The sequence below is a fragment of the Mytilus galloprovincialis genome, chromosome 2 (assembly GCF_965363235.1).
Source record: "Mytilus galloprovincialis chromosome 2, xbMytGall1.hap1.1, whole genome shotgun sequence".
In the NCBI taxonomy this organism is placed as follows: domain Eukaryota; kingdom Metazoa; phylum Mollusca; class Bivalvia; order Mytilida; family Mytilidae; genus Mytilus; species Mytilus galloprovincialis.
This window is the reverse complement of record NC_134839.1, coordinates 104,438,410-104,448,556: the sequence shown is the minus strand read 5'-3', so window position 1 is coordinate 104,448,556 and position 10,147 is coordinate 104,438,410.

The window sequence follows — 10,147 nt, the reverse complement described above, 5'->3', positions numbered from 1 at the left end:
GTGTACTCCCGGTCGCTGAAAGCTAGTACAAAGCAACTAACTAATAGATAAATCATGTTTTCCAAACTGAAAAACCTTTCCAAACTGAAAAACCAATCAGTACACATTCAAACGATAGAACTTCAATTTTCTGAAAGTTAATTCAAAGTATATTACTACTACTAAATAAATCATGCTTTACCAGACTAAACTATCAATTAATACACAACATACGGATTAAGTGTAAAGACGTGAGTAAACAGTCGCAGGAAAGTATGACCTTGTACAATGCCAAACTATTAATATTGACAGGATGTAATACCGAATTGTTAATAACTATATGGGCTTTTGGCAAAACATATTTAGTTATGTTTATACTTTTTGATAACAAAATCAATGCTAGTAGCGACAAAAACTAAATTTAAAAGACCGTTAAAATGATAACCCTTTAATATAAGTTAATTCAAGGGTTTGCCAAGTTAACATGAATTGTATCTAAATTTACGAGCTTTTAAAACGACATAACCGTTCAGTTAGGATGTCATATTCCGTTTGTAATTAGATTTCTACATCGTACAACAAAACTTCGGAACATAACTTTTTGTTTGTATATATTTGAAATGTTCGATGATTTGTCAAAGGAATAAATAATTTGGTGTATTGTAATCGAATGCACCACGCATGAAAAGAATTATAGACGTTCAAAGGTTTTCAAAATTTTCATTTCGATTTTTACCATGATAATTAATTACTATTTTACGAACAGATATTTTTCCGAAATTATTATAGACTCCAGCAATTATTTTTGTATTGTCCAAAATAATGCAGAACGCATGTGTTAGTTTGGTGGTATGGTGAAGTTAAACAATGGGTAAATCCAATGTTCTTTCTCTTTGTTTTAGTTTGTGACCCGGATTTGTTTTCGCTTAGTCGATTTATGACTATTGAACAGCAGTTTACTACTGTTGCCTTAATTAAGAAAAGAGATTGGTATAATTTATGGCGTTTCATTTGGTAATGTTCTTTTGAAAAAGAAGTGATTGGTATGCACCTGCTATTTGTTCAGCTCAATAATCATATCAAGCAAAAACATGTATTTGATCAAACGTATCGAAACTGTGAGTTTGATGTAAATTTCCCTCGGGGATAGAAAAGAAAATTGAAAAGAACTGTACCCAGTTTTAAAGAGGCAAGACCAGAAGGAAGACAGATAGACTGGTGTTCATCAATGGTAGGCCGTATATTACCAATGTAACAACTATATCAACTAGACATTAAACAGCATCGGCATACATGGATGTACTATCAAAACTTCCATACCATATTAACGATGCTGAGTGAATGCTCACCTGTGTCGCCGATGCCATACAATCAAGAACAAGACGAGATTACTGTGATACTGAATATTGTATATTTAAAAAAAAAACTAGTAATCTCAAAAGATGTTAAAAGCACATACATAATAGCAGAGAAGCTGATCTACTCCCAAGAAAATGTGGAGGCCCTACAAGAATGGACGAAGGACTGTTTAATGGAATTCCATACCATCAAATGCAGAGTCAGACACATTACAAACAAGAGATGTAGGAAAATCTTAGCACATACATGTATTGTCTTTTGGCAAGTTGAATCAAAGAAAATATTTGGGAGCAAAAATCTACCACAAACTGAACTGGAGTTTCCACATAGACAAAGTGGTAGAAAGAATGATATCAAGGGACTTCTTGCAGAGAAACATTTGCCAGTGCCCACGCAAGAAAAAAAACCTATGATATATGACTAATATAGGATGCACTAACTGCTATTTACAACCTGAAAAGGTACAAAGTATGCTGCAAAATTTGTATCTGGTAATTACCATTGAATCATCAGTGTAGAAAAACCTTCACAACACCTGCATGGGTCAACACCCAAGAACGCCGAGCTACAATCAAGGTCATAATGCTCTATATCGCATTGTCAACCACATAGTTGCAATATTTTAATTTCAACATAATATATAGAAAGAAAAAAAGAGCAAGGGTGTTTTGGGCTCATCCCAATAGCTATTGTTTTACACGCAACACCAGCTGTACTGCAGAATTGTAAAGCATATCAATTCGTAATCGCGATTAGTTTGATTGTGATTGATTTAATCTCTTGGCTGCGAAGCTTTGTTTTAGCAAACCTCAATGATTTACTTGGGTATATAATTATGAAAATACATGGAACTCCTATACTACGATAAACCCCATTTTGAAGAGTGATATTCATTTGGCTCATTGAGATGAAAAATGAAAACCACTTCAAGTCGAAATAGGAAACTCGTGTAGGGAGATTTCGACTCAGGTTCTAGTATAAAGCAAAACATTATTGTCAGTTATAGAAATGATTAAATATTTAATATTTATTATATAAATGAGAACGCATTAAAGGGATAGATCACGTGCGTTGTATTACATTTGTTAAACGTTAGTTATTGTAAAGACGTGATGTCAGATTTGGTATTAAATAAACCAATATTAACAAGTAAAATATAAGGTGTGTTAGTTCATCAAAATGTTGATGTTCTTTTTAAAAATTAATAAACCGTTTAGCTTCCCAAATTATGAGACCTTTAGTGGTACCTTAAAAACTTGGGTAACAAATCTACAGGAGAAAATGCTTGTACCATGTCAGTAAAATGACACTTGTTATACAGTCGTTTGATTTGATTGAACTTTTTATTTTGTCCTTTGTTTGGGGACTTTCCGTTTTGAATTTTCCTCGAAGTTCGATATTTGTGTTATATTACTTTTTAACGTATATACATATAAATTATGAATTTGCTTCGATGGTGTTTGTTTGTTCAAAGCAAAAAATACTATAAACATTGCAGTTTTTTTTCTCTCAATATTTTAACGCCAATTCGGAAGAGGCATTGTCATTTTTTCATAAAAAAGGTATTCAACTAACCACAGCCAATGCAATGACAAAAAGACTTTGATGAAAATATATTTATAATTTCTTAAATCAAAAGCCTTTAGTAATACTAGTATACGAGGAAAAAAATCCACAGTTAATAACTCTTTACCTTAATTTTACAAATGAATAAATACAAAACAAACTAAATGGATCAATATTTATTTAGATTTCAATTGCATGTGTACTTTAGAAGTCACCACAGTCGTGTTTGCACTATAACTACTCACACCTTACAGCAATTTTCTGCTTAACTACCTTTGAAATAATCAAAACTAATTACGAGATATTGGTTTGCAATGAAACAGGCAAATTGAACAAAGACAGCAAAATCATTTTAATGGAACGAAATAAAGGATGAATTTATATATGTCATCTATGTAATAGATGATTTTATTTCATTAGGAGACATGCTACTGGAAGAAACATGGATACATTGATTTCAGGTATAAGCAAATGAAAGATTTCACGTTAATTAAAGGTAGTTGGTGTATAATACCACTATATTGAATGTCACAAAACGTCATAAAAGCAGGGAAACATTGCAGTGACTGAAGGTACTTCCTTCATTAGACAGTTTCCGTTCAGCCTAATGTTATATTAGTACATCAAGTGTTTAGAAGTCTCGTAATCATTTGAATTCATGATTTCTATTCGACAGAATCTCAGGACATTGATTACACTGTAAATAAAGGTTCATACTTCGACCAGATTACAGATCAAGTGCATACTTTGAACACAGCATTTATTATTCATGCTTTATTGCTTAATTCTTATTAAAATAAATTGTTTATCATTTTTCTAGAATCAATTGTTGTAGAATGTTTCTCAAACAAGTTAGAAAATACTTGTTTTTCGTCAAATTAAAAGTTTCGTATAATGACAATTAAGTTATGTGTTTAGGGTTATTTTTAATGATTTATTTCATTCTTAGTTTCAATATTTTGTGTCATAATTTAACTGTTAACTGTACACGTTATCATCTAAACATAATATTTAGATAAGGAGATGTGGTATGATTATCTTAAGCAAATCCCTCACTTGAAATGGTTCTCAACTAAGATTTAAAATCCTCATGTACAGCTTTGTTCATACTTTCCGTGTTTTAATAATGTTAAAGCATATAAGAATTAAAAGTTTTAATTGAGATCCTAATCTCTTTAATACAAATGTCAGCTATAAGACTCCAACAGGACATTAGATAAACTAATTGCATCGAAAAAACCAACGTCATTATTTATGATAGATCAAGAAACGGAATACTGGTACACACAGAGAAACCTACGACAGCCACTCAGTTTTTTTTAGCTCCGGAGTATGAACAGGCACATATAGAATGTGGCGGGGTTAGATATGTCTGTGAGCAATAATCTCGCCTCAAACATGGGATATAGGTCTTACAGCATAACATAAGAACATATCAGCTGCAAAAAGCTAGACTTGTCAAATTGGAATAACACTTAACTTGATTAAATTGGTAGACACAGTGTTTTATGTGATCACCGGTAAGAAATTATAATAGTAAATACATTTTTATATAACTTTTAAATGTTGTTAATGTCAGACCGCTCTTACCGTAAAACAATCCCTAAATCATAATTGTTAAACACAAACTTTGTAATGTGAATGTTAACGTAATCTGTAACAGACTAAACATTGCCTTGTTTAAAACTTCGTCAAAACCGTACTTTTTTTAAAAGCGGAGATTTTGAAATCCTTTTAAACAATATTCTTGCATTTAAAAATTTGTGTGAATTAATGATAATGATTCATTACTTTTTATCATCATACATTCGTTTGTTCTCAAGGTTGGTCATTTGTACTTCATCTTTTTATGATCTATTTTACAAATCTGTTTTTTTTAATGTATGATATCTTTCTGTCTACCATTAAATTGGTTTCATAAGAAATGAAGACTCTTTTAATCTGACAAAATCATGCAAATTACAGAAAATAATTTTAATTAGCGACCATTTCATGTAAATCATCCTTGAAGAGGGCCACTATTCGGCCTTAAATTGCATTGACAATGACAAACAAGTACTGAAAATTACTGCTCGTATCTTCGACTAGACCCTGTTCATAATTAAGGGACTGAAACAGGAATAATTCAGTAGGTCTAGGGGTTCTTATTTTAGACAATGTGTACTTCTTTCATAATTGTTGCTAGTCCGCATCTTATGATTTTGCTGATGTTCTACAAAATTTTAATTGGTTTTAAGCCTTTCAATGTTAGCTAAGGAGATGCAAAAGAAATAAAAGGTATAGTCAAATTCAATAGTTGAAAACAAACTGACGAGGCCATAACAAGAAAAGAATAACGACAAAAAGACAAAAAACAGTTTACATAAATATCTAAGAAAACTAAAGAATATACGCCTTTCTCATTGGTTAGTTATTTTTTGTGTCTCAAAGGAGGTATTGTCACCTTCAAAGAATCTACAAAAACCTTTTCAGAGTATATATTTGAACCTGATTAGGAAAAGTTCCATGTTTTATGTTCACCTATCTTCAAAATGTGCGCTACATTAAAAATGTTGTTAATAAAAAATGTCTTAAAAAGAGGTTTGAATTATTGCGTTTGAAAAAAAACTTACGTTATATGGCAACCAACAGACTACAAACACACATGCTAGTAAACCAACAATTGCTGCAAACTTTATCTCCGTTGATCTGTTAACTTGTTGGTTGGGACGACCTTTCTGTGCTTCTATAGTACGATTCCTGAGTCGGAGAACGGCTACTGCAACTAAACTGTTAAATGAAATTATGCCCAAAACTACCAGAAAACCTAGACTGGTGTAGCTGATGTGGAAAATCTTTTTTGTTAAATTCTCTTGGTAAGTAAACACGCTACAGGTGTACGTTAGTTTGCCACGTCTGTATCGTGGAGTCCACAGTGAACCCAAACCAAAATGTGGTAGAACACAAATAACAGATAGAAATACGATCACCAACAATACACAAATCATCCACAACTTCTTTGATACATTCGAACGGTAGAAGAACGGCTTACAAAAAGCTAAAAATCTGTCAACAGCCATCAACAGACTAATGGATCCGGTCAAAAGTGGCATAATAGGATGTAGAAACGACTTCACTGCACATAAATCGTAAGTCATTGGCAATCCCATACGTTTGCTTATGTGCCAAAAGCATGACAGACATACCGCTACAAAATCTGTGGTACAAAGGGCAAGCAGCAAAACGTTTGTTTTCATTTTTGTCTTCCGCAAGTCCGAAAGCAGTAGGATGATGGAAATGAAATTCGTGACAAATCCAGGTACGTAAATCAGGAACACTGATAGATATAATGTATCATCTGTTGTACCGGAACCACTACTACTACTCTTAGGAATTAATGCAATATTAGCAGTAGTATTGTTAGGAATTATAGACGAATTTTCCATATTTCTAAGCTGATATTAGGACATAATTGATAACAACGATCTATTTTTCTATTTTATCAATCGAGAATATGCATAGGAAGATTTGAACGTTCCATTATAAGCTCAAGAGAATAGCAGTCCTTGTCATTCATTAGCTGTTTAACACAACCAATGACAGGATAAGATGATGATAAAACTTGAAAGAAACGTGGTAAAAACAAATAAATTAAGTGACATATTAGATTATTTTACAACTGTTGACTAGAAAAAGCAGCACTAATAATCAAGTATAAAAAGTGTAACGAGTATTCAAGAACTAGGAATTTGCTTGTACGATTGGAGTATCGGGTACTCTCAAATGTAATATTAACAAAATTTGCTGATAATTTCTTTCTAAGTGATTTATTGTCCCCAATCAAAAAAAAAAAAAAAAAAAAAAAAAAACTTAATAAAAAAAACTACATATTTACATAATTGTTCTCTACAATAAATTCATATCAAGAATTGTCCTTTTCTATTTCGTCCATTTTGTCAATTTGGGATTATGAATTACACACAATAAGTTCTATATTCCGGTTAATAAGAACACCTAAATGACATAATATTAGTGTGAGACGTTTCTTCTTCCTGATAGGATATTTACATTTTTGACGGATATATATGCACGTCATGATGTAGTACATTTACGCTTTTACTTCTAAGACTTTTGAGCTATTTCAACTTTGGTGTTTGGGACGTGGATCAAACAGGTTTGACCTATATAAGTGTTTAAACGGACATATGCGTTCCAATATAATTAAATTTGCCCTTAAAAAAAATATGTTCGCCTTTTCTATAGGACTTTTGCTCTTTTTGAACATAACAGTTGAGCTTTGGTGTTTGGAAGTTTGGACCAACAGGTTTTGACCTAAGGGTGTATCCTTTCATATAACATATTAAAGGTCAGAACGTCTTGTGCCCTATCTGCTATGTCTCAGTGTGATAACTAGACTAATTAGGAAATTAAAATACGTGAGCTAACCATGACTGTGTTTGACTCTTTCATGTCAACAGGCTCAAGGAGTTAAACTATTGTTTAAATCTTAACCCACTCAAGATATTGTATATGTAAAAAAGAAAATGACATACAAGTTGAATTCTCATTTAAACATCAACAGCATAGAACCATCCTAACAAACAAATATGAAGTCCTCGCATAATTTCAGTGGGAAACGTTTCAATTGTTGTCATTATACAATTGATCAATAGCTGTTCAGAAAATGCTCTTCTTTTAACCAGACGCTAAGTTTGTGGTCAATGAACATAACACTTTTTCATGTAAATATGACTGCAAATAGTTTTTCCTCATAAAATGAACATTTCTCAGGTTTTTTGTTTTGAAATTCATAGAAGACAATTTTGATTTTGTTAAGAGGTTGGAATGTTTATGAATGTAGTATTATAAACCCGTTATCATTTATTAACAAATAAGGTTTATTTGAACCAAACAAACAGTGGGGAGAAAGCCAATTTAATATGACTTTTCTTTTTAAAAATGGTTATAATAACCTCTCAAGAAAGAAACACTGGTTTGTTTTTGTTTGTTCGTTTTTTTTTTGTTTGTTTTTTTTTTTTAACATTTACTAAATTTTATCATCGGTATAAGGAAGTAATTCGTAAATATAACTCAACATGCAGACATCTTATGCGTTAAGGTATTTCACATCAAATCTTTTATGGTAATATTCTTTAAAAAGCACAAAAATGTCAGTATACACCTCAAAAGCTTATAAAACCTTTAAACAGACTTATTAAGAAGGGATATAGTTACGATACTGTTTCTTCAGGTCATCAAAGATTGCATACCCTGGCTCCAATATCGATTCATCCATAGGGTCTCTGCATCGGAACCAAACATACCCATTTGAAAAAAGCCGCTGGTTTGTTTTTATGTTTCATAAAATATCTGGAAACTAAAATATTATTTGATGCGATACAGGCATTCATAATACTTTCTGATAATCTGATATACAAATTTGCAAGAAATCATGTGTATTACAATATGGCAGCCATGTAACTGGCCCTTGAAAAGGTATAGAACCACTTATTCAGGTCCGGTCGGAAAGAACATACAAGAAAGTAGTACATATTTTAAACAAAGTAGTTCCTACGCATAGCTGTATCTTTGTCAATAGCGGGTATATTTGGTTAATTGTGGTATCAGATGAAAGCTTCTGGACTTGTGATCACAATACAAACCTTGTTGAAAGATTTATTTGAATAATAAAGAAGTATATGAAATTTTGATAGAAGGGCACATTTGGCCTGTTGTTCAGATCAGACGTTCCTGTTTTTGTACTATTAAACTTCAGGGAACCAGTAGGCTCTAATATGCAATTAAATGTATGTTGATTTTTGCAGCGCAAGTCAGGATAAGGTACAGTTTTGACATGAAATAACTGCCACTTTATTTGAACTTAAGACAAAGTAGCCATAGATTCTTGAAATTGCAGAATTTAACATAGAAAGCAATGGGGCTGTAAATTAGTGGTTTTATACCAAAACTAATTTGATCTTAAGCGGTAATTTTGATCTAAACTGTTCAGTAGCTGCAATTTACCTGTTTGCATCAACATAATACTGAACAGTACTGAATTGACTGCAAGCGATCTGTTTGAACCGCACTGTATTTACCGCGGTGGATAAGCCTATAAAGCTGAACATGACTGAATAATGTATGCTCTCATCTGACTTTTCCGATCCTGTACAGATAAACATGACCGTTTCAGACTCGTGTTCATTTACTAGATAGCTACGGTACGTACTACGCAAATCAAATTTTAAAAAAGAAATTTAACGATTGTGGATTAACGAGTACATGCGTGTTATTCTTTATTTTTTTTTCTTTGTATTGATTTTCTTACATTTATTAATGCATTTGTTAGTTCTTTCGTCTATACTTTCGAATGTGAACTCGAAAACACATAAAAAACCAATGTCTTTATTACACATATAAACAATATTACTTTTGTATTTGTTTTTGAAGAAAACCACCAACAACGTTGTTGTTGTTTGACTAATTACTATACTGAATTCCTCAAATTATAATTACAAAATTCAAAAACGTTCTTACAAGTTTACCATTTCTTCTAAAGAAAAGGTAAAGTATACGCAATTGAACGATATGTTAGATTTTGAAAATTTTGTAACGATTTAGAAGTCTCTAAACTGAACTGAATAAGGAAAATGATAAAAATGATAAATGTTAGGCATTTATATTTTCAGAAGGCAGTCAATTACAGATTTGTGTAAACAGTCTAAACATGTATAGAATGTCAGTGAAACCGGACAAATTTATACATGTTATTTTAACTGATGAGTTATCGTGAACAACAATATTGACAGGGTCTTTTTTCATATCTTCATGATAAACGCGCCAACCTTTCATACAACTTTAAATTTTAACTTCATTGATGGTGTTATTGTGATGTTTCCAATTAAAAAATGTATTACACAGACCACTTTAAAATATAATTTATAAATTCAAAAAACTGATCTAAATCGTATTGACATAATGTGCATATTCATAGAGGTAATACTGTTGTTCATCTAAATAAATCAGTTCGTCTGGTATTATTTCGGGATGAGCATATATTTGCTAATTTATAATTTGAACCAAGAAAAATATCATTACTTCTGTTTTTCTGTATTGAGATTATGTGAAGCATTGCACAAAATTCTGTCGTTATGTACTTTTTATGACGTTTCTGAATGAAATCTTCTACATAGGGGACAAAAGGATTTGTTTTTGATGCCGGCTTTGAACTCGTCTATCGTAAATTTTTACTTCTCAAGATTCG